The following is a 25,986-nucleotide window of genomic DNA, read 5'->3' as shown; positions in this document are numbered from 1 at the left end:
ACTGCCATCAGAACGATTTTTTAATACTCAGGGCATCTTACTCCTTCTCAAGCACGTTCAGCAAAGCTCGGTTTTGTAGCAACTGTAGAGCAGGTTGAAGGAGGGTTAAGTTGGGAGGAGTTGGGTGAGGGTGAAGGTGAAGATGGGCAAGGGGGAGCAGTGGGCTTTTGAGGGTATTAGTAGGACTGCGGGGGCAATGAGATCTGGAGGTCACCATGACTAAAGCTCCCAGTCTGTGTCCTTAAGCTTTCTCCTGCTTACTCCGTTGCCTGAGGATACTTGTTTTCTCAGCCACAGGCTGTTCTTCATCTGTATTGATTTCTCTATCCTTGCTACTCCCACTTCCTCCCAAAAAAGGCACGTCTCGTTTTCTTGTGCCTCTTGGGCTGCTGGAAGTGGATCAAGGCTGGTACTCTTGAGGCAAGGGGTGACACACTGTACACAGAAGTGAGAGCAGTCATTTCCTTCACAATTAATTGTGACTGCTTTTGAGCAGTAACTCTTTGCCTGCCTTGATGCTTCCTTGTGTAGGTAAGAGGCGGGGAAGTATTTAGACTGTGAGAGTTTTAGTTCCATCTTCCCCTTGTGGCAGGCACCCTTCCTTTTCATCACTAATTCTTTGGTAGACTCTTACTGTTCCTTTCAATTACACCAAACACATGTGGAAGTAACTCAAAACGAATGTTCACACTGATGTTTGATATGTTGGGTGTGATTAAATAACCAAAACATGAATTCCTTCAGAATGCATATCCCAGCCCTGCTGTTGGATGGTATCATTTCCTTTAAAGTAACTGCTGTAATAATTTTGCTGTGGAGGATGCACGTATGCATACATGTGAATAGATTCTTCCGTGTCGTGGTGTTTAAATACTGGTTAGGTACAAAAGGTCTCAATTTACATTTTCCTGAATGTTCCATGAATCACAGCAAACTAAATCTTGGCACTCTTATTCACAGCAGTATGTGCATTTTTTTTTAAATATTTGCCTTTGTCCAGCTCTAATGAAAAGAATATATCCAATCACTGCCACTGAGCCACAGAGAGCTTTTATTGTTACTTACAAAAAGTATAGAAGTATATCTGTATTATCCTTGAGACTAAGATTATTTCTGAATGTGCACAGTTCAGGCTTACCATTTCATTCCATCTTTCCATAAGCTCGTGTTTTCAGTCTCTGTGCTCTAATTGTTTTAAAAAATAAACCCCAAACTTGCTGATTTACAGCAGTTATCTCATCTGGCTGGGTTGCAATGTATCTTTTGCAACTCAGTCCAACCTGCTGTGTATGTGAGGTGCAGTGATCTACGCATGTGCACTAGCTGTGGTGTTCTGGCATTCCTCAGATGTATTGTGGTAACGTGCTTGACCATTACATTTCAGCAAAGGGGTTCAAGGCTTCCTGGAAAGAGGATGAATGAATTCTTTGGGCATTTGCAAATGGTCTGTAAGCAATATTTGAGCACCTTGGCATACAGTGATAAATGGAAAAGGTACCCACTATCCATATGACCAAATGAATTTCCCTGCTTTGTACACTATGTAATCACTCTTCAGTGCTTCCTATTCTGTGCTGACTTTATGCTTTCCCACTTTCCATTCAAACTTTATTTTTTTTTAAGTTACTTTGCGTATTTTTCAGTTCTTTTTTTCTAAGTTGGACATTCCACTTCTTTGATCTAACGGAATCATTTCCAATCCACAACTGCCTGAAGAACTACTACATCTTTTATGAAGGACTGTCCTTCGGTGTGCACTGTGATTGCTTTTTGCATGAGTGTGATACAGACCTTGTGTCTGAAGAGATGTTTCTCCAAATCATGCAGTTGAGGGTGGGATAGGAAATTAAGGGCTGTAAAATGAGTTGGGGAAAAAAAAAGTCACAAAATGCATATCCAGAAATGGCTATATTTGTCATAACGACTGGGAAAATGCAAAGAACCCTTTTCCCAGAGAGCTGTAAATTAGAATATGTTATCAGTATTCACTTTCCCTTTCTACACTGCGGGTAACAAATATTAAGTCTTTTAAAAACTACATTTTTGAGACATAAGGGCAGAGGTTATTGGTGTGCTGATGAAACTGCATTTAGTAACCAGCTGTGGTCACAGGGGAAGTCTCAGAGAAAACTGTGGGGTTCTGAGGGGTGGAGGCTGGCAGGCTTTACCTCCTTTGGTATAGCTTATAGAAGCCAGGCTTCTGTTCTTGTCCCCGTAGGAAGGACAACCTAGGAAAGGAAGGAAATAGCTGAAAATATTCTGGATTCCTAATGGTGTTCCATTTTAAATCTTCTTAAATTCTCATAGTTTTACAGCTTGGCTCACTGTCACTCTTCCACTTTCATAAGTGTGATTCAGTATTTTGATACCAGGATTTTGTTACCAAAATTGGAAATAGTCCGCCATTTTTAGTTTCCAGTTCTCTTGTAGTTGCCTTTCAGATGTGCTCAGTGCCCATTACCATAGCCATTTTTGTTATTGGCATCGATGTTACTTTTGTTGAAGCTCTTCTTCTGTGAGGCTCATTTGAAATGTTGCAGTTGGTTGCTCTGACTCAGTTTTGTTCATTTATGTGTTAGATTAATTAGCTGCTTGAGAGAGAAAGAGATGAGGGCCCCAGCACTTGTGTTTAACTGCTGGCTCGCACAGATTTCTCTGAGAGCTGTAAATTTTTCTCCTCCTTCTTTCCTTGGCATCTCTTCCTTACGTGGAAGTATTCAGCTTTTTGTATTTAGGGATTCCTATATGGATCTTAACAGATATTCCCGAATCCTTATAGTGTTTCGTAGCTGTTTCTTAACTATTAGATTCTATATGCTTTTCATATTGCCTGATATTGATAAGGCAAGCACAGAAAAGGGAAGTGCTGAGATGATAATCAAACTGTTTCAGCTACTGTTCACTCACGAGTGCTTCTTTTAATTTATATTATTACTCCATCCTTCAGCATCCAAATATAACCATGAGTGTACAACCATGAGAAGGTATTTTTTAAGAGTGCCCTGAAACACTGGAGAGAGACTTCTTCATATAGTTTTAATTTTCTCTTCCGCTCTTCCTGTGATGACTTGGTTTTCTTGAAATGTCTTATGTTTGGCTGCTGAAAGACAAAGATTCTGCTCTTTTGCAAAACAGCCATTTTATTATTTTGGTATTGATGTCAAATCTGGATAGTCCAAATGCATTTTTATTGCACTGCATGGTATATGCTTGTTAAGAATTTAGTGCAGCTATAAACATCTCCAGGACTCCATAGAAGGGATAGAGTGTGAATTATGAACTTGCTAGAATGGGCATTTTCTTCAAGGTAACCTGAGCCTTTGTAGTTCTTCATAGGGATTGTATTAAGTAAATCGATGTTTGTTTGTAAATATTAATTGAGGAATACTGCTTTGGTAATTGCACTGTTATTTGCCTTTTACTGAGTTTCTGAGTTTATAACTTCCTGAAAAAGAGATTTAGCCTGTAAACATCTAAAAGATGGCAAAAATCAATGCTGATTTTAAAGCACTCAACCTCTCTTATTCAGGTTCTTCATTCCCAGTTTTACATCCAGCTGCTGCCTCGTCATCTGTGTGGCTGGTGCTGATTGCACCTCTTTTGTCATCAGCCTTCATCTCTAGATGTGACAGGTTCAGGTCACAGTCATTGTGCGTGTTCTGCAGACAAGGAAACTGGGGGATACAAACGTGAACTAACTGACTTTGCATCACCTGCCTGTTGAGGTACGCCTTAGGAACTTGTTTCCTTGGTCAGGAATAGGTGTCACAGCTTGTGAGCCAAGGAATGCTGCTTTGTACCCCTATGGGCTATGCATCAGGAGGCTGTGATGGCCGTCCTTGTCCCTTCTTGTCAATCCAGGATCAGCACACTCCACTGTCAGTCTCTTACACATCATCTCTCCGTCAGAAGGAAGGGTGGTTTTCAACTTTCTTCTGGCTTTTTGGTAAATTAAAGGAAGTGCTGGATGTCCCACAGGAGGAGGGCACAGGAGTTGCCTTTAAAGAGGGGAGCAAGGAGCAAGCTAGCTGTTGTAGGCTAGGCAGCTGGGCAGGGATTCCCAAAGAAGTACTGGAAAATTTACTGCTAGTCAGTGTGAAATTGTCATCTGTGCATTTGGGGTTCATCTTTCCTGGGGCCTGATAGCTGGGTTTTACAACAGAAGCACTGAATCAGACCTTGGACCAGTTAGATCCTCGGCAGGGCCCGCATGGCAGCTCCTCACTTGCTGGTGTAACCACTCCTCACCTGAGAAAAATGGCATTCCTTCTCTTCACAGGCCAATGTCTCAGGGATTCGGTTAGGAGAACTGCAGCATCCACCGTACATCTTGAGTGTTAGTTAACAAAGGAGAGCAGGGTTCGTACACAAACCGTAAGGCAGAATTCCACCGCAGCGGGGTGCGCTGGTGCCTCAGTGCATCTGGCCCTCTGGTTTTTCTCCATGCTCGGTTTCTCACATGTCGAGGGGAAATCAGAGCAATTGGTTTTTAGGTCGTGGAGAGCTAGGCAGAGGAATACTGCTGAAGTCAACTGTCTGGATTTTGTGTTGAAAAGTGAGAGAAATGCAGGTAAGGGAAGCTTCACTTCATTTTTTTCATTATGCCACATGACAGAGGCATATGATAGGTTTATTTTTTAATAGGAGTATTTTAAATATGGGTATTACAAAAATAGTAGAACACCTTATTCAGAAAAACAAACGAACGAAAAACACTTGGCATGCTTTTATAGCATTTTCTGTCTCCTGAATGGACAATTGTAAGACATACAACAGGAATATATTTGTAATACAGCGCTGTTCTAGTCTGAGCTTTTGCATGGCAATTTTCAGAAGGAGGAAATCATGTTATAAAATCACTTTTTTTTCAATTTGTTCTAGTGTTACAAACCTTAAACGCTGAGGAAGATGTGAGCCTGTGATTTCAAGAACTCTCCAGTTTCTAAATGACCTTTCTGTTGAATATCCTTTTTTGGTGTATGACTTTATTTGCATATAATAAGGTAAAAAATTAAGGAGATTGTTGTTTCATATGCCTCATTTTAAAACAATCCAGGATATTAATGTTTTTTTGCTTTGGTTTATCTTTTCATATGTAGAGTTACTGTTTTTTTAAAAGGCATGCTTATTTTCACCTACTTACCACAAAACAACAAAAAAAATACAACTAGTTGCTTATGGCCATCTATCCCATTCCTCATCCTAATGTTAATGCCATTGATGAGTTCAGCTGTATGGAGAGCGGGGTTGATTCTGTAAGCAGTTGGGAACAGGACTGGTTCTGCTTTGAGGATGTGTGAACAAAGGTAAGAAGCACAGTGCTCTTCTGATCTTTGCCTGATTCGAAGTTCCTCACTGTGTCCGTGTCATTCTACTGGAAAAATCATAACAGTGGTGTGGGATTTTTTGGTCTGGGTTCTGATGTGTTTGTGAAAGTTTTCCCCACTGATTACTGTTAACTATCTATGAGCTGTTAGCTACTGTTGGCTACCTATTGCAAACCCTTTCTGTCTTGTTCTAATATTCCCTTGTGTACTGTAAGTTGGAGAAGAATTATTATTCTTTGAATTTTCGGTGGATTGAGAAGAAGATTAAAAATAAAAGATGATTATTTTTGCTGTGACAAAATATTTAAAGGTATGCAGCAGGGAATAAACGATCAGAGCTCATAAAAGCATTCCACTGGGAAATCCTCTGCTATTTTAAAATAAAAACAGCTTTTTAGTAATTTTCTAGAGAAGATTGGTAGGCAAGCAAAGGGGAAGGCAAGTAGAATATGACAACCAAAATAATTTTATTTCTCTACAGAACTCTAATCATATAAGAAGAATTCTAATATGTTTTTGTCGGTAGAAGGATGACATTCCATAAGTTAATTTTGCTTAGAGAAAAATCACGCGATGTTTACTTTTCTGTTTCTTTGACATACCATTGAACAGTCAGCTGAGGATGTTGTGGCTATGCATGCCTCTGGGTTCTCAGAATTAGGACTGAGAAGGAATTGAAAGTGAAACGTTACTAAAAAATGTCACAAAAACAGAAGAGGAGACATTGATTTAATTAATAAGATTTATGAAGAGACTGATGAGCTCCCTCCTCTTTTATAGGATACGCTTATTGCTTCAGTAGGGTTCAAAACATAAAAGTAACCAAAAATTTTAACATGGTGCATCTAACTTACGGTGTCTGCGGATTTGTGCCTATATGTATACTTGCTGAAATAATCAGCCTCGTATTTCTCTTAAAGCCAATAAGCATTTAATGTTTCATACTGAGTTATGGAGGCTTTTGGAGGCATTTATTCACATGCAAGCTCTCAAGGATGGGGGGTCAGTGATGAAAATGATACTTTTTCCAAGGCTGAAATGTCGGGATAGTTTTAGTTTTCAAATTACTCAAATTATATTTGCAGTAAATGAGTTTCTGCTCATGAAATAGACATAATAATGTCAGGACCTGGAAAGGATGAAAAAGTAGATATTTAATAACCCAAGCTCTCCTGAAGAATAAAATTGTGATGAAATTGTATTTTTCTTGGCAGAAACTTCCTAACTCTTGCAAGACCATTTTCAGATGCTCGGTCCCCAGTGCATCGTCACCATGTAAAGCAGCGCTGCCTCCATAAATACGCATCTTAAGCCTCACTGGAAACATTTAAGGACGAGGAAAATAGAAATTAACCAAAATGCAAATGCCAAAAGCAGATACAGTTATTTTTCAGTGGAAATACTTGTAGCAGGAGTTCCGAGAGCAGCAGCTATTCTGCTTAGCTGGGTTGTACAAAGACAGCTTTAATGCCGGTTCGCTTCAGCGTGATGTTGTATTAGTTAAGTTTAAAATTGTGTTCCCTGGCAAACCATAAAAGATTTCGAAAGTATTAGACACCCACTTTTGTGCTGGAATTTAATATGCAACTTTTTATTGGAAAATAATCGTCCTTGTCTGGCAAAATCCACCATGCAATATTTCTGTTAGTAGGCATAATGCAATAAAGACAGGGAGGGCTATTTATCACTACAAATTTTGAGGATTTCAGGATTCTTTTTATTATTTTAATATATTTCTTTGGTATTAAATCAGAAAAATGATAAATTACACCTGTCGACGCTGTTTTTCTTTTTTCCCAGAAAATGATGTACAACCCAATTTCACTGGTCATTTTGGCTTTTAAAGATATGTATTTTTTTCCTATAAAAAACTCTACCAATAGTTTTTTTTTTTTAATAATAATACTGAAGTACTTTTTATTTCGAACATATGAAGTAGTTTATAACTACTTCCTGGCATTGCAAACTTTGGCCTTTTCACATTACATTAGTTTTTTTAAACGGCACTGGGTATGTATTGCTGTGAAAGAAGCAGGATATTGTTCAGATGCTGGATCCAGTGGATCAATTTTCGGTATTTGGTATGGATTAAACTGTGGCTAGCCTGAAAGGTTAAAATAATAATTTATTTAATTTCAATACTTGTCCTGTAAGTCAATCAGCTTCTTGACAGCCTTTGAAATTGGGTTATTTAGCATTTGGGTTTTTCTTGGTGTTTTTAACTGTCCTTTTTTCCTTCTTTTTTCTTTTTATTTTTGAATGATTGTCTGTGATTAAAAGCACAACGTTATTCCTGTAACTCTGTTGTACAATAGGAAAATTTAACAACTAAGGAAAAACATAAAGCATTATTAACAGCAAAGGCAACAAATGATTTGAGCTGGTGTCATGGTTTGCATTACTTTCACAATTATTACAGGTTTGCATATTTTGAAATATATTAGCCCAATTTGATTTCAAAGCTCAGTTATTTGAATTATAAATCATTATGTCCCTCCTAGCTGATCAGTCCTGAAATATCTTTGAATTAATTTACATAATGGAATGTTAGTCATTCCTTTATGTCTTGGAAGCCATCGTGCTCCCTCATGCACGTTTAGTTCTTTCTAATAATTAACTTTTCCCCTGTACGTTTCTGTATCAAAATACTCACAGTTTCATTTTTGCTTTGCACAGGGGCACAGGTTGAAATATTTCTGAGAGACTCTCAGTTCTTTATCCATGTCTTTGTTAGCCTTACAGTGCTATGGAAGGTGCTCTCCCTTAACAGGAAAAAATGAAGTAAACTGTAGCTCTGCAATATAAAAACATGAAAGTGCTGTAGATTGACAAAGAATCATCTTAAAACTAGATTAGGGGATTTTCTAATAGCAGCTATGAAACCTATTGGTACACTTTTATCCATTTAAAAAGAATTTAATCCATTTAAAATGAAAAGGGAAATTGTTTATTCCTGTAAAAGTAATCCAACGCTACAACCAATTATGTGCAAGAATGGCAAAGTGCAGCGCATGGAGAGGAAAACAGAGCAGCAGTAAGAGTTATGGCTGTTTGGCATACATGAGTATGTGCTCTCCTGTAAGGTTATACAGTTGCATACCATTATTTCCTAAATAATCAATGCCAAGGATAAATAGTATTCAGTGAATGACTCCCATTTTTATAGTGCTTGTGAAGCGTGCAAACCCGTAAGTCGTTTTATTTCATGCTTTTGATGCATATCTCTGCTTCTTGCATTTTTTTAATGATATTTTGGAAAGTGCCTTGGTGCCCTTGGATACATCGCCATGGAACTGAAACACTGGGATTTAAGTGACTTGCTGAAAGTTATCCAGCGATTTTATTTCAAATGAAGGAGAAGCAGCAGTTAGCAAATGTCAGCCATCGCTTTGCCCCTTCTCTCACGTGCAGGCGTCCCTGAAGGCAGCTCCACCTGCAGCACAAAGCTGTGCCTGCAGTGCAGTGGTGGCCAACGTTACCTCCTTCCTCCAAGTCCAGATGTTTGGATCATTTGAGATAGGATTTAGTGTGTCGTCATGTTGTTAAAGATGTTTGTATCCATGCTGCTGGCAAAGGATTCAAGCTGTGGAACAAGTCTTGACCCCCTTACCTGTAAGAGCTTCTGCAACTTAAGCTTTGCAAGTTCAGCTTCTGTGTTCATACGAAATAGGCTATCTTTTGCGTTACCTAGTGCATCCCCCTTGGAGCCATTTTTCATACAAGCAAATGCAGATGTGCCGAGCCCAAGATGGGGCTGCTTTTGTCCAGAGCTGGAGAGCTTTACGAGTGCCATGGAGAGACCAGCACCGTGCAGCCATCCTGCCACAGTGCTGCCCTGCTGTCTCACCGACACGACACACGAGACTCTCCTAAGAAATTTATATTCAGTTCTAATACATTTGAAAATACTTTTAGTGTTTAACATAGCTTAGTATGTATGAGATACACATTTATCTGTGGTAACTGAAGCAAATGAGACAGGCCCGTAAGACTGCCTCTGTGGTTCAGCAGCTGTGAGGTCAGTGCTGCTTAGGGCTGCTGCCAGTCCATTGCCCAGTGCCCTTCTTCAACACAACCAGTTGCAAAGCTGCTTCTATTGTGCTGATAACTTGGGGCTGAGGGAAAAAATTAACGTTTCTTATCAGAATCTCTGTTTAATTATATAAGAGTCATTTCATTCGTCTCTTCTGTGACTAGAATATATGCCACGAAAAGTAATTGCTTTAATTAATAATAGATTATGGTCTTTAATGTTCTGAAGAACATCTCCATGATGTATTTTCAGTTGAAATTCAAGATCTCCTTCATTTCAATTTGTTGTTGTTTCAGTTGGGACTTTTTTCTCGCTAAAAAATCCTGCAGGTTTGTACAACCTGATTACGTAGCAGCGATGTGGCAAGGCTGGTATTTCCTTAACAGCTGCTGCTGATAGTTTCCTAAAAAGACCTGTGAAAACAGATGCTGTGAAATTCGTGCTTCAGAATCACACAGTGAGTTCTTACAACATTAAGAAATGTTGAGTCTGTATTAGATGTTGTAGAACACATGGCTTTTCATACACTTCTGTTTTAACAGAGTAAGCATTTCCCTTCCTTGGGCTTCAGTGGTAATTACAACATCAGTGACCTCTGGTGCTGGACAATATTCTGTACTGCTCTCACTCGTCTTCTCATGGTAGATTTAGGTAAGATCCTCCTCAGGTGTCCCTGCAATGCCTTGATGTCTTGTTAAGGATTTGTAATGCTATGAATTTTTATGGTAATTCAACCAATTAAACAGCAGTTTAATTGCATAGTAAATATTTGTTTATATTTAAATCACTGCCTATCAACTTGAGAGATTTATGGCATTAAGCAGTAGCAGCATATGTGTTGCCTTCTGTTGGAGAAATAACGAAGGCAAGTTGGGTGTTTTTTTCTTTTTGCACAGCATTTCCTAATAGGAGACATTTACAAAAGAAGGGCCTGAATAAGTGCTTTGAATTTCAAGGCAATACACTGATTGTGCCAGAACAGCTTCAGGTAGAAGTTTTGTTTATTTCATTTATTCATGCAAGTTCTCGGTATACAAAGACTGTGAGTTCAGTAAGAGCATTGGTCAGAGTTCTGCAGTTCAGCCTTCAGCACTTAGGGTTGTATCTTGAGTTGTCCTTTGGAAGTTAGAGAGTTCAGACACGTAAAACTCAGAGCACACATTGATAGCTAGATGCAAGGGTGCGTTCAGTCACTTCGAATCCTGCCACTGCCTTTTGCCACCTGAAGAAAATGTGGAGCTCCATCTGCATTCCTGTTTCTCTTTTGTCTGGGTTGAGGAGGTTGAGGTTGTAAAAATGGTCACTGCAACAAACCATGTGTTAGAGAAGCTGATAGTGAATAACGAACACATCATGACTCAGACTGCTTCAGTTCTGGTCAGAGGCCCAGAGCTGATCAGAACTGTGGGCCTGTATCAGCTGGGGATCCACCTTACAGAACGCTTTTTTGAGGGCAGGCGTCTGTTCTAAGATGGGGCTGCTGACGAGAGCTTTCAAGAAATAGTGCAGCAAGTCTTTCATGTACTGATTGCTAATCCTCACACAAGAACTGGCAATGTGCAGGAGAAATTGACACAAAGCTGTAAGTCAATAGCAGTTGATATCCCCTTTGATGTTAATGGGTGCCTGTACTGTCTGCTGCTAAACACTGGTGAAAATAGTTGAGTTGGAGACAAGACCAAACTGTAGTCATCAGCTTTTTCTTAAAGAATGGTAGCTGTGACCTGGACCTGTCTTTTCTTGGCTAATGTCATATTAACATAAGCAGTAGTAGATAACTTTTTCTAGGTTGCACATAGAGATTCAGGGACGATTCCTGTAGGTGAAAAAAAAAATGTGTAAGAACAAGATTTTAAGTATTAAAAACAGCACCAGGTTACAGGTGGTGTAAACATACATCAGACAAAATGCAGGCATGTTACTTATAACTGGCTACAAGGTAATAAAGGCCCTTCTGATTCTCCTGGATTTACATCTCCACAAGATCTGATGTGGAGCTTCTCAAAAAGACATGCGTCAGTCTGTTGGCTGTTGTCCTTTTTGTTCCTCCTGAAGTTAATTTGGAATTGAACTGGTAGAAAAGCACATCTGGAGCAACAAACAAGTCTAAATTTGCATTTTGGGATTCAAATTAAAAAAAAAAAAAAAAAAGCAGAGCACACAGTGTATTGTGCTTTCTATACGTATATATTGTTTGCACAAGAATTAAATGGCAGCATTACGTGAATCAAGGGATATTAACAAACTGTGCCTCGTAGTATTTTTAGACCAAAAAGCATTGTACCAAATGTCTTCTCCTGCTTTTTCAAGAGTTTATATCAAATCTTTTTACGTGATGTATCTAAATAATTTACGAAGGAATAAAACTGGGATGAATTTTCATTGCTGAATTGTTCTGAGTAAAAGTTTGTTGCAGAAATGTTCTTGGAGATTAATCAAATGCAGTACATGGAGAATATTTACCTCTTAAGCAACGTGCTCCTGAAGTGACTGGCAAAATATGACTGTAGTGGGAAAAACAGTAATATATTAATTATCATTTGCTTTAAAATGTGCTTTGGATTCTGTTGAATAATTTTAACGTTGCATAATCAGACTTAAAAATCTTTGTATCCCAGATTGTCTTTGTAATAATTTTGGGGAGGGGAATTTAGAACTGCACCGTTTTGTCTGACTGGCTCCTGGTCCGAGATTTCTAAAGCAAACAAAGTATTCTGTTGTGTGAATTATAGAGTAATGAAAACTAATGCAGAAAACGCCAGTAAAAGGTGTGTTTAAAAGTTCTTAAATAAGGGTTAGTAAATTTTTATCACTTCTTTTTTCATTGCTCAAAACAGTAGATCTAAACTGTAGAATATGCCTTCAGGATCTCTTCTGCATGATTTGTCAGCATCCTATACTTACAGGTATATGTAGTCGTGCCCAGTGCAAAACCTCTCCAAGGAAAGCAGGTTTAAATATTGCCTTAAGCCACACATGGGCCTGATGTAATGAACATAGGACATTGAGGATGTGTTTGTGTAGTTTGAGTTACAGCAGATGAACCATGGTAGATTTGTTAAGCATAGGTTCTTTCCTTCCTAATTAGTACTGCAGTGATCACTGGACGTGGATGCTGCTTATAGGAGAAATGTGAAAGAAATCTTTAGGTAATAATTCAGTATGTAATTAACAGGAGGTTTATAAAGAGATGGAAAATAACATGAACAGTAATTGTTTAACTTCTAGGAGGGTAAGAGGAGGCTCAAGCTTGTTGGTGAGGAGAACAAAAACTAGTGCTGCATTGGAACTGGCTGAGGAAAGGAGACAGAAAAAGCTGGATGAATGCTATGGAACGACTGTAAGAGGGAGGGGACAAAAGGCCTCAGGAAAGGCAAATAAGGCTGAATCAGGTGAGCAGAAAGCAGTGGAGAGAAGATTGTGGAGGAGACAGTCAAAGATGGATGGGGTTAAAGTTCCATTTCCCAAAGTCCACCAAATCCTATTGCTGCCAGCAGTGGCTTTGAAATCCGACGCAGCGTCTCAGCTTCCTTTGTTTGCATGGGCAGGATGGAAGGTACAGAAGTCATCAGTTACTTTGCTAGTTTGAGAAAGTTCTTGAGCATAGTTTGTGATTTGAAGGTTCTGATTCATCAGCTGTTGTCAATGAATGCAGCAGCAGCAGCAAGTTATTGAAAGTGTTTCCTTTGCTTTATAAAAAAACTCCAGAAAGCTGGGCATGAAAGCCCTGTGTGAAAGGAAGCAGTTCAGGTCACAAAGCCAAGAAAGTATTCAGAACTGGGAAAAGGCTGTGACTAAGATGACCTGTGGAAGGAACATCCATTTCCTCTCCACTGTAAATACATACACTGCTATGAGACAGCTTTAGTTGCAGGTTCACAATTATTCTCTCAGAGGAGTTTGCCTCTTTCAGTTCAGATGATGTGTCATCCTTAATGAGTAACTACTGAGTATTTTGTTTTTCTGTGATGTTACCTGGATTTGTTTGTTAGTCCACATTTTGCTTTCTGTTGGGAAGACAGAAGTTTTCTGTTTTGGGATAAATTATTTGGTCCATGAGAAAAGAGGTTGGAATTAAACCCATTTTGCAGATGGGTATATGAAATGTAGAAGCAAAACTTTAAAGATTATTCTACATTTTTTTCAACTAATTTGGTACATGGGAGACTCCACTGATCTTTAGCTCTGACTTATAGTACGTCTGTTGTATCCATCAGTTGCCCAGGAAATAATAGTTCAGAATAAATGGTATTGTTGAAGGTAAGAGAATGAAAAAGATCCCAGTGTTGGATCAAGGAGCAGTCTAGGCCAGGTGCTGTCTTGGGCACTGACCATTATAGGTGCTCGAAGCAGGGGGTACGAGTATTTCCCCTGAATCCTTTCCTAGATTTGATTTGCCAGTTAAAAGAGAAGTGAGAGGAGTCCTATAGCAAAGAGCTCTTTAAAGAGCATAAATTAAATTTCTACTCTTAATTGACCTGGAGAGGATGAGTGCATGCGGCAGGAAGACTACCTGCATTAGAGAGCTGAACATAAGTAGCATGAGTACCAATTCCCATGCAAATTGCCATTTGTAAAAAATGTGTTGTTGTTTATAATTACATTTTCAGCACTGTAACAGGGCAGCGAAACAGTCTAATGAAGACAACCTTTTATGCCTTTTCCCACAACATTTTCTTTCATTTGCTCCAACTTCACACCTCTGAAACAGACAAGGCGATGGTGTTGCACAGGTAACCCCAACACAGTCCAGATTTATTTCTGTGACGGCTTCATCCTGTATACTGAGTATGTAGGAGGTAGAAAAAACAGCATTTAATCATAAAAGATCCTGGTTTAAATGAAATATGCGCATGGGAGAGTCTGACTTACTGTTGCAGCCTTAAATCTAACATTTTCAAACTGTTGAGTCTTGATATCTTAGGTGAGTGTTGTTCTGTGCTGCTGAGCGAATGGTGTCTGATGAGCAGAGGAAACAAAAGGAGGAAGGTGTGAAATGCAGAGCATGCCAGTCTCAGTTACAAGTTGTTTGCGACCAACTACTTGTCATTTATTTACATCTCATTTAAAAATATAAGTGTGTCAAACGTCGGATTTCTCTTCTTGTAGTGCTGATGAAAGTTCCGGTGATGTCAGTGATATTTTATTGTGAAAGCTTAAGAGACTGACCCTCCTGGAACAATGGTGTGAATATGATGGGATCCTTTTCTGTTTTTTGTCTCTTTTCCTGTAGGTGAAGATGAGAATGAGTTTAAGAATTTCATGCTGCCCGTCACCATTTCATTTGAGAGTGTGACTCAGATGCTCAACAGCAGTTTAGAACAAGAAGAGGCAAAGGTAGGTTTATTTCAATTACAGGGAAATAAATTATTGATGGAAAAGACTTACAGTAGGGCACCTGTGCAGCCACAGATTGTCAGCTCTCTTTCTGTCTGTTGAAATGTATATACCTGTATATTGATATAGTAATACTTGTATGCGTATGTGGATAATGAAGTACGTAGGCAGTGGAGATACAAAGGCCATGAATGACTGTCATGAAAGAAACTTTGTACAAATATTTGATAAAGACTTGGAATTTTCAGTGCTTTATGGATCAAGTGACCTCGTTTGAGTTCCATTTGTAATCAGAGGAGAAATGTTAATTCATTGATAGTTCATCTGTTTCATACTTCCCTTTTCTACACAGTATCCTATTGTGTTTATTAACATATCTATTAGGGATATAAGGAGACATATTGTAACACACTTGATAAAACACTGCTGCTTTAAAGTTGTTTTTTTTTTTTAAACAAGAATTTATTATATAAATCAAGACTTTATTAAATGGCTGGGCATATATGTATAAATAGGAACTGGTCTTGAAGTATTGCACCCTTAAACTGAACAAAGTGATTAGGATAACTGATAGCTAAATAAGGTTTTTATGTGCCTGTGGGAGCCATATTAGGATTGATTTGACAAGTCAGTTCAGCTGTGGCAACAGTCATAATATCTAACACAACATTATGTTTTATTAGTAAAATCCTTAAGTGCAGCAAGCTGTTTGTGTCAAAACAACAGTATATTTTAGGGAAGAAAAAGACTTGCTAGATGCAAGCTGCATCATCAGGAATGATAATATATTAGGGAGCTATTGCATTAAAGAGAGCCCCTTCCACTGCCACTGAATAAATAGTTACTGGTGCAGGCTGGAGCCTTGCTTCAGCCACACAGGGTAATTTGGAAGGCACCCTCACAGCAATCCACTATTTGGAAACAGTTGACAAAATAATGGAAAATTAAACAGACTTCATCATTTTTATCCACTTCTTCTTGTAAGAAAATGAACAGATACCCGAGAAATATTTATCCACCGATTTATCTGCAGAGCATATCAGGCATGAAGAGAGGATGCACAGTTCACAGGAACCACTTGAGCTGAGCTGCTGTCTTTTAAAAATAAGGCTTGATATTATTTCGACGTATCCTTAATTTTGTTTATATATTTAGTTTTAGTGTCTTTTTGTTTGTGACATGCAGGCAGTTAAACTGTTTGGGGTTCATCTTTTATATTTTGAAGTCGTTAATTCAAACAGTTGGAGCGAAGAGGTCGCTGGATATCCTTCTCCTTTCTGCAGGAGGCAGCATTTACCTCGTGTGAGAATTCCATTTATTAAAAGAATTCTGCTGCTGTCCTGCCCGGTTTGTTAGGAACCATCTCAGCAGAGAAATTTTAATGGAGTGCCAGTGATATATTCCTAAACTAGCAAGTTCTTAACGACCCTGGAAAGTGACTGCTTGATTACACTTTAACGGTATTTGCAAATAAAATCACAAGTAATTAAGGGGAAATCTCCAGGCTTTTGAGCAAGTTTGATGCATGATAACTGCCTGATTCAGCTTCATCTAGAGTAATGCTGTGTAGACAAGAGCTACTGAGATCAATAGCAACATAATGATAGTGGCAGAATTAAGTGAGTAACCTGAGAACTGTGTCTTCAAAATGCATGCAGCTGCCACAAGCCAGGGCCACACAGTGCACTCCGTGCTTCCGTCCTAAATGTTCATCAAAAGACGCCCTGCAGGAAAATGGAGTTAGATGCTCTTTATTGCTGATCGTGTCTCTTGCCACATTTATCAGGGAAATTGGATTAGCAGTTGGCAGCTGCAGGTAGACAAGGTTCTGCAGTGATTAAATATGCAGCTTGGCTGCATTTGTTGTGACAGACCTTTAGTAAATTCTACTGTAAGCACCATCTGTCTAATTTGTATAAAGAAAACTTGGTGCTTTAAGCTACTGATAAAGGACTAAATCTGTTGCTTTATCATAAACAAAACTTTTGCTCTAAATTCTCTTAAATGTAATTTATTGGGTTAAAGCTATTTTTCTATCACGATGGATAAATAATACATGCAAAAGTGCTTTCAGGTACTTCATTTCCCAAGTACTGAGAACAAAAACAGTTCAGTTCTTCAATAAAATGCTTAGTATTCCACTCCACAGGGAGATGACACTGTTAAAATATCACTATGAAAATGGTCCAGGACTGCCAAATTCATTTAATTTGTGGTTTTTACTAGGACTTTCTAACTGGCTAGGGTTTTTGTTTAGTACTTCTGAACTGCACCATTGAAAAGCAGTCACAGCACGGGAGCTCTTTCTTTTTAAGATACATTTGTAATCGTTCAGGCTGCACGCAGAACATATGTTTAGGTTTCTGTTCTGGTGAGATCAAACGTAATTGAAGATGGCTTAAATGATTGTGCGTCGCTTTTTTTCCTCTCCTAGTTCCTTCTTCCCGTTCTGGTATTGATACAAAAGAAGTCCAACATTAAAACAGAGGTGATTTTCCCCTAAGAATTTTGGGGTTTCTCGTGCCAACCCGGTGAGGTCATGCACTGACCGGGCAGCCCGAATCTCAGGCATACTTTGTTTAGAGCTGTGACATCATCAGGTTTGATAGAAATGGGTGAAAAAAAAACATCTGAGGAAAAAGCAGTTAAATAGCAACATGCTATCTTTAGCCGGTTTGTAGAAACTCCATGCTGTTAAATTATTTAAAATCCTTGATTTTCAGCTTGCACACATTAAAAGTTTTCACACTAAGTGCCAAATGTTGCAAACAGCACTTTAACAGAATGATTTTGCTTTGATCCCTGTAGCAGTTCCTGAATAATTTATCACAGGTTATTGCCTTAATTCTGGAGAGGGATAGAGCAATAAAGGCAGATGAAAACACTCCAGTTGAAACACCTTGGGGCCTGCTCATTCCTCTGACACGGCTCTTTTGTTGGAACTATTTAGAGGTTATTAAGACGTGTCTCCAGAATTAAGAGTATGCTGTAAGGATGAAGACAGCCATCTTAATTCTAAAGACAAAGCGCAATGACCCTTCACCTTTTTTTTTCCTTTGTTGTTATTATATAGTAGAATTATGAGGGTAATATTATAGCTGCACCCAGTAGTGCCACTATGGTTAAGGGTCTGTCAGACTTTCCATTACAAACCCTGTTTTGGGGGTGGGTGCCGTGAGGAATCTCATCCCTGCTCAATTGCTGAAGTCAGGCACTGGGCACACGCTGGCACATCAGGGTGGTTGCTCTGAAAGCATTTACATGTTCATTTCTTTTCTTTTAAAAGCCTGCTGAAGGGGCTCAGCCGGGACTTTGAACCAAAACGCTGCAGTTGTAAAAACTGGTTTGATTTAATGCTCAGGGAAGAATATTTTAAAACTGAAATTTGATCAAAATTGTTTTGTTAGTAGGAAAATCAGTGTGCAAGTCTGCGTACCGCTGACGAGATCTGTTCACTGTGTGTCTTGTATTTGTTGTAGTTTGCTTCTCATCTTACTCGTGTTGCAGCTACCAGTGCTGCTATCTGCTCTCCCTTTGCCTCAGAAGCGGCTGGTTGTAGTTGGGATGAAGCAGTGTCTTCATGTGCCATTCAGATTGCTCTGTTAAGCTTGCAAGGCACTTTAAATCCCCTGAGATGACAGCCTGAAAGGAGACGTATCAGTGTTGCTGTTTGCCTCTAATAAGTTTTGTGCACGTGGATGCTATTTGAAAAATCATAGTAGACCAGTAAATGTGAAAAACCTAAATGTCTTGGGAATTGGATGGTTGTGGTGAGGTCCTGGCCTGGTTTTTATTGTTGTTGGTTTGTTGGTTTTTTGCTAATGTGACTTCAGCATCTATGGAATCCAGAGTGGTTTTTGCTCCAGCTGAAGTTTCGAGATACTTGTTAGCAGCAACATAAATGGAGCAGGATTTATCTTGGGATTCTGTAGCACTGCATACAGGCTGCTCAAATCCTCAGCTGTCAGAGGTCCTTTTTTATTAAGCTGAGTTCTGTTTCAGAGCATCTAAACTAAACCACTGAGTACTCTGGAATTGTATGGGACAAGAGCATTAACTACTGTGCTGCTTTCTAGATTGAGGCAATTTATCAAGAATTATATTAATTATATGTATATATTATTATATATATAATTAATTGTAATATTATAATTAATGGTGTGGGCCTCTTAATACCGATATCGATGCTGAAAGCAGAGTAGGCATGTTATGGAGATACACTGGGTTGGTTGCATTCATCTAGGCCATGTTCTAGAGACCGCAGTAAGACGGCGAGTTCAACGTCAAGCAAAGGCCAGTTCATGTCTTTCTAGGGGCTGCAGCTCTCCTTCTTCCTTGCATCAGCCTTTACTTTGTGCAGTATTCCGTACCACATTTTATTTTATTTTATTGTGCTAGTATGGGCAAGAGAACCCAAATCATTCTGGGAGATTTCCACCTCCTCGTGTATTGTTGCGTCTTTGTATCCCTTTGGATAGAAGTGTAAAGCATTGCTGCCTTGTTCTTTTCATTCTTTATGGTTTGGCTGCCATGTCTGCCACAGAGTTACTTTCTGTGCGGGCAAAACAGTGCACAAAGTATGAAAATGCAGATAAATATAAGGATAAAGTTATGATTTTATGTCATATCTTCTCGGTATTGAACACTTCCTCTCTAGTGATTTCAGAGTCCCATTAAAGTTAATGAGAGTTGAGACCTCTGAGCATCTTGAAAGTTCAGGCCATTAGAATGCACAACAGAAGGGAAGTGCAAATATTAAAATACTCCTAGCAACCTCACCGCTGTTTCAGAGAGGACTCAATTTATCCTCAGATAAATCTACGTGTATGGCATCCAAGTCAATTGGACTAATGTGTCTGCATAGGAAAAGTAGAAACTAGCCCTTGTGTAAGATTATGTGCAGCAGTTTAACAACGCATCAGCCGTAATTTGCTCTTTGTGTAATCAATTAGAATTAACACGTGAATCTTACCTTTTACATTTCTCAACTCTGTCGAAATTACAGTATTATCATTGAGTGCAGTTTTGAAAACTCTCTTTGAAAAGAGAACTCCTGGCTGTTTTGTTGCTGTGCTTCTGTGATCTTTTAACCAGGCTATGCAGTGCTGTGGGCTTCATAATGGAAAAAAGAAATCCCTACAAACCCCACCTGCCACGCATGGATTACATTTATTAGTACTAATTCACTATCAAAAAAGAATATCTGTTTAACTCCAGTCAAAAAATGTGCTTATGATGTGAAAATACTTTTCATTCGCTAACGTTTTTTGGTATTTCTATTAATTATCGTGGAAAAACCCTTTTAATAGGGGCTAATTATCTACATGTAGTTTTGTCTGCCTTTGAGCTGAAAAGGTTCTGAAGCCTCTATTCATTAAAGGGAAAAAAATCTCAGAATTAATATTAATATGGATAGAGATTGACTTGGTCCCCTGTAAATAAACATCAGTACTTCTTGGAGAAGCCTATTTTGGAAAATGACTTTAAAAAAAAAAAAGTTAAAATAACAGTGCAATGAGAATCTCAGTATAACCTTAAATGCAGCTCGTTATGACTACCAATTAGTCTTAGACCTCATTTTAAAATATTACAGGCTTAAATTAACATTTTATTGTTATTGCTACTTTAAATATATTAATACAGGAAGTACTTTTAAACTTAATGCACTGTATTGGAGCATTGTTTTAATTTGCATTATTCATTAGTATGGTATATTGAATAATCCAAAGCATTTTCTGAGCATTGTGCGAATGTTCTCGCTGTCAAAGTTGTGGAAATCTTGTTTGTTGACAGAGCCTTAGTGTTTTTTATTTTAAAAAAAGTATTTGAGCAAGGCATTTAAACTAATGAATCAAAATCAGATATGTGGTCATTATTGGCTGATTATTACTCCATCTGCTCTGTGCTAACGTGAAAATCAATTACTGTGTCTCCTTCCCACTGACAGCGTATGTTGATCGGGCTGGCAAGAGATCTTCGAGGGATTGCCTTTGCACTAAACACAAAGACCAGCTACACCATGCTGTTTGACTGGATGTATCCTTATTACACTATGACAATACCAGCTCTGTGCACAGAGGGATACCAGGCCCCTTGCATTAGTTTAATAGTATGGCACAGTGGGGAAGAGGAAACAAAGCTAAATGAACTAATGTGTAATCAGCTAAAATTACAGCACAATGGCAACCATGCAGTTAACTGGGAAAGACCACAGAGAGGTCACTTTTTTTGTTGTGTCACACTCCTAATCTGGAAAACACATCCAAATGGTTTCTGTCCCTGCTTAAATCCATGATGTTTTTGTAAAGAGAAGGCTGTGCCTTAAAGCACAACGTACCTGTGATTGTTTTAACATCAGAAGTGCTTTTAAAAAAATCCTGTACAAGTGCAATCTGGGGGGATTTCTCTCTGGTATGAATCATGTCTTTAATTTAGTCAGTTACTGTCTATTTATGTCAACTCTATTAATATCACAACACCTGCAGTCTTCCTGATCAGAAGAAAATGGACTTCTGAAACCAAAATCCGAATGTTTAGGCTGCAGCTTTCTTGGATAAATGATGATAATGCAGCTCTGTTTGCTTTCAGTATTGTACGTGTCTTTGTACCAACAAATTTGGTAATTCTCGTGGGTATTTCCCAAGTACTTAGAGAAATGTTTTGTATTTTCATAAATACGAAGGCGTAATTCTTTGTAGGCACAGTCATATTAGAAAAAAAATACTGCAAAATGTAGTGAAGCAACTGCAGCTATTGGTTTTATAATTTAGATCTCAAAGCTGTGGAAGTTAATTATGTTTATTCTATGAACAGAAAAAATAATGTGCAAGTATAGCTGCATGTTTTATTAGAAACGTTTCAGTTAAATAATAAACATTTTCTGTTTGCTAATCTTTTTTTCTTTTTTTTTTTTCTTTTTCTTTTTTTTTTTTAGCAAAAAAAGAGTGCATTCTGAGAAATGGTGACTAGGACATCATCCTGAAAGGGTGACAGGGCTGTAGAACTGAGCCTGATACGATCTGATAAACATCCTTGTATAGTGGGCAGAAGGATTGTGATGACCATTCAGATAAGCCCTATTTAAGACCTTAACAAGCTAGCAATGATTCTGTCCATGTGCAGGCTCTGCTTGCATGACGCAGCTTGCAGAAAGAAAAAAATCCAAAACAGAAGGCAATATAATCTTTTTTTTTTTTTTTTCCTTTAAAATCAATGGAAAGCATCACTTAATTTCAGATTTAGAGAACTGGAGGAAAAAAAAAACCAACAAACCACTGAAGCCAGTCTGTGAATTAGCATCTCATTTTCTAGTGAGCACCATTGGGGTACGTTTAACTTCATTAGTACTGCTTGTGCTTATGTTACTCTAAAACATAATAATATAGTCTGGAGGATGTGTAAAAGTAGATCAGTATTGTTTCAATTCCAGACTCATTTTACTTTGTTTTTCCTGGTACAGCACAAGTTTCACAGAGCTCTGTGCTAAACTGGAGAGCTCCAGCTATAAAGAGAGGGAGAGGAGAGACTTACCTCCTCTGCATTTGAAAGAAATGGATTCATCCATGGAGGAAGGTTTTTTTTCTGCAAGGATTCAGGATACGTAACCCTCAGGATCCTTTCCTGTAGGAATTAAAAATACATGTATTAATTTCATTTTATAAATTAAGTTCATTTCAGATAAACAAAACCAGCCTTAAACTTTTGGATTTCATGAATCTATATTAAGAGTACAGATAGACTAAAATGAGTCTTTGTGGCATTTGAAGCTTCAGCTTTCCCAGGTACCTTTCCCTTGCACAGGTTCAGAATATCTTTCCTTACCACCTTTGGCCATAGGGACAGCTGTGTGCTTCTAAGCAGTGGCTTTCACCTCGGCTGGGTCCAGTTTCATCCAGGTATGGATCCAAAGCATTATAGCAGAATAAGTTGCTGTTATCTCAGCTCCTCTGTGCTGTAAAAGCAGCAGAAAGAGAAACTGCAAAGAGGAGGGAGGGTCAGCATCTGATTGTGTCATGTTTAAGTATCTTTTGATTACTGTATTTCTTGTTTCAAATATCGTGTCAGGAAATTTAAAATTGCCTTAAATTCTAAAGGCAAGCTGTTTTTCAAAACAGATTTTAATTCTGTACTATTTGAAACTTTAGTCTTTTAATATTAAAAACTGCCGATACAGGATATTATGCACAATACATTTTATTCACTTGCATTTGTTCAGTCAATAAATAATAAGGATAGGCAGGAAATAAGAGTGTGAGCTTTTAATACCGTGAGATCATTCTGTACTGAAGAAGCATAAAAGCAGTTGTTTATGAATCACTGACAGCAGAATTTTCCAAGGAAATATTTTGGGTCTAATCCCTCTGATACCAATGAATTACTCGTAGTGTTTGCTCAGGTGAGAGATTCCTCTCTTTTTTTTTTTAATGATCCAAGCGTTTAGGATTTACCTTCTGTCCAGTAGATGGCAAAAATGAGCAAAAATAATTCCTTTCAAGTTCTTTCAGTCTCAAAAGGCGGGGAGGGGGGATGCCACCCCTGTATCCTCTATTTTACCATTATGATGGAGTTATTAGGATCGTGCTTTAGAGGTGAATCGTCAGGTACGCTCAAGCTGCACTAGGTTGCCAAGTAGGGCTGTTATGTAGCAGGCTTGCTTATACTAATTGAGTTTCTGTAGCAAATCAGGCTTCTTGGAAAAAGGCCAAAGGCTTTTCATAATTGTATTGACAAGAAAATGAATATGATAAATGGTGTTCATTCAGCTGAGACAAGATTTATAGTTTTCCTCTGGCAAGGGACGAAGAGAAAATACTTACAATAAAAGTAAAATTTGTTTTAAAGTTGTGTTAGGTGATCTCAAACAAAAACTGGATTAAAGTATTACAAAATATTTTAAGCGGTTTTAGGTGTTGTGTGCAGCACCTTCCTGAAGAATCCCAGTAATGAAAGGTCACAGAACCACAGAATGGCTTATGCTGGAAGAGACAGCAAGCTCCAGTGCCTGCTGTGGGCAGGGCTGTCCCCCAGTAGATCAGGCTGCCCGGGAGATGAAGGAAAACATCACACAAACCAGCAAAGAGAATAAAAAAACCTGGATATGAAAGTCATTTGTTCTTCCCCAAACACTGATATGTCAAGCTGTCAGTGATTCCAGTACCACAGCTTGGAAAGTTCTTGTCTTTTATAATTGCAACACGTGGGTGCTGTAATTTGTAGGCCAGTCTTGAACTTGAATGTACAGCCGTTCTGGCCTCAAGAAATGAAAATAATCAAAGTCTGGTTTTCTTAATGGTTATGACGACTGTCTTTGTGTATTTCATTCTGTTTCTTGCTTTAAGACTGCCTGGACGAGATTCTGAATGTTTAATGTGTTTCTTCCTGCTGATATGAGACCGCAGTCTCAGGTCCTGCAGTCCGATAAATCCATGGCGATTTGGTTCTGAGTTGAGGGCGATATCCACATTTCTGTACTTCCAGTCAGTATTTCTTACAGTTAGGTGGTAACTTAGAGGCAGTCTTGCTCTGTTCCTCCCAGTTGATTCTCAGTATTTTATGACTTCTGATGCCTGTAAAAGAAAAAGGTTGCAAGAATTAGGCTACTGGGTTGAGTCAGAGTTGCAGTGTGCTGGATAGCACAGGGTGTATGTGCATGAGCACATGAAATTGTTGAGAATTGTTCTGATAAAGATGGAGACATCTATACAGAGAGAGCCACGTAGCCGTGAAGGTGATGGAAATGATCTGTCCTGGAGGAGTTTCACCTAGGAGTCCTTTAGGGGTTGTGGTTGACCTTGGATGAGGTATGCTTCTTTAGGTCTTTTTTTCAAAGCTTTTTACCAAATTGTTATTGTTACATATCTATCCAAATCTGTTTGATGTTTTTTAACAAAATAAAGGCATTTACAGCCCAAAGTTGGCCTCTTCAAAATTTTTTTTTTTTTAAGAACTGAAATTTTAGGTTTAAATGTTTTAAGGATTCAGAATTTGAAGGAGACCACTAAACTACTGTAGAGATGAAGGTTTTCTAAACACATTTTTCCGTAAAACAAGGCTATACACAATCCGTAACGTGTGTGTAATAGGTGCTATTGCCAATTGCATTGATCGAAACCTTAGCATTATTCCTTGCAGTTTGCATTCTTTTCAGCTTGAACAATAAAGCTGGTCAGGTTACATTTGTGAATTAGCCGGATTCCTTGAAGTTTGTGGTTAAAATACTTAGAAGTACCGTTGTCTTTAAAACTAATTTCTTCTACTTCATTGTTGTTGTTTGTTGTTTTTTAATAGCAAATTGCTGAAGCCTTTCTGTTGACCCTAGCACTTACAAAATGCACCTATGGTTTCCAGACTTTCCTTGACAATTAATGTGAGCTTAATGCTTGAGCTTGTGAATTGGGATAGTTAATCATATTGGATGTGTTAGCAGCCTGTGATAAATACTGCTCGCTCATCTTTTCGTTGTAGGATTTGGCTGTCAGGTTACTCTGCTTTCTGTTTCCTACCCCACAAAATTCCAAAACGGGGATTCGCAGCCTTTTACCACCTTCCTTTTGTGGATGTGGGCAGGCTGAAGAGGAAGTTTGGCTTTGGAGATGAGTCGCTCAGTTCAGTCTGTACCCCGTGTAATGCTGCTCTGTTTCAAGTATATTCACCATCCTGTCGTAGAGAGTGAGCACTGTAAGTCCATCACAGGAAACAGTGGAAATGGCTTTCGTGACATTACAAAGCTGAGAGGTGATATGGGCCATCTGTGCCCTCTGAGAATATTTTAAGCAAATAGGATTTGGATTTAAATCCATATTACTAAGTAATTCTCCTTGGTACGTTTAGCTCCAGTTTGACTTAAGATGTAAAGAACCCTCTAAAGGGCAGCAAGGGTATATTCCACATCACCCTCTTCTGCTATATGGAGATTGTGTCTACAGTGCCTCGAGCAGCTGGCAGCAAAAAGGCACCAGTCTTTAGGAGCCTCCGACAGACAGCAGCAGCCAGAATGCCTTCCATCTGTCTGCACAGTGCTGTCGTTCATCAGCTGTTCATCATGTGTGACGGCTTGGCCTGCTCCAGAAGAGCTGAGACATGACTATGTCTACATATCCAGGAAGCATGTCAACCTTCATGCGTTTCAGGCTTGTATTTCATGATCCAGCATTGGGTGCTTGGCCTGTATGCGACTTTGTAAGATTCAAAGTGGTTGCCTTCATGGTCTGAATAGGCAGTAGCGTTTTCCTAAGAGCAGTCACTATTTCTAGTGGCATTAAATAAAGCAGAATTATATGACATGAAACG

The 25,986-nt window shown here is 38.7% G+C and overlaps 1 protein-coding gene and 1 long non-coding RNA gene across 19 annotated transcripts in view; both read left to right on the top strand.

Annotated features, from left to right (window-relative positions):
- LOC122164280 overlaps positions 1 to 4,965 on the top strand; it is an 86,676-nt gene extending 81,711 nt beyond the window's left edge. For 16 of the 17 annotated variants that reach the window (XR_006170193.1, XR_006170186.1, XR_006170194.1 and 13 more), the window contains one exon: positions 4,882 to 4,965. This is a non-coding gene — a long non-coding RNA (uncharacterized LOC122164280). Of the gene's footprint in view, positions 1 to 3,529; positions 3,726 to 4,881 lie in introns of all 17 variants that reach the window. The other variant, XR_006170182.1, reaches the window with a different exon arrangement.
- Positions 4,966 to 5,083: 118 nt separating this feature from the next.
- Positions 5,084 to 25,986, top strand: part of LOC122164279 (ran-binding protein 17-like) — a 62,297-nt gene continuing 41,394 nt past the window's right edge. The window contains exons 1-4 of one of the 2 annotated variants that reach the window (XM_042826152.1): positions 9,690 to 9,817; positions 9,903 to 10,011; positions 20,645 to 20,733; positions 22,534 to 22,592. The gene's annotated coding sequence lies outside the window, so the exon portion shown is untranslated. Of the gene's footprint in view, positions 5,307 to 9,689; positions 9,818 to 9,902; positions 10,012 to 20,644; positions 20,734 to 22,533; positions 22,593 to 25,986 lie in introns of those variants that run through there. The other variant, XM_042826154.1, reaches the window with a different exon arrangement.

Source organism: Centrocercus urophasianus, unplaced genomic scaffold, assembly GCF_019232065.1.
Source record: "Centrocercus urophasianus isolate 14NV4802_14NV808 unplaced genomic scaffold, USGS_Curo_1.0 seq_26, whole genome shotgun sequence".
NCBI lineage: Eukaryota > Metazoa > Chordata > Aves > Galliformes > Phasianidae > Centrocercus > Centrocercus urophasianus.
This window is presented reverse-complemented; position numbering and strand designations above follow the sequence as displayed.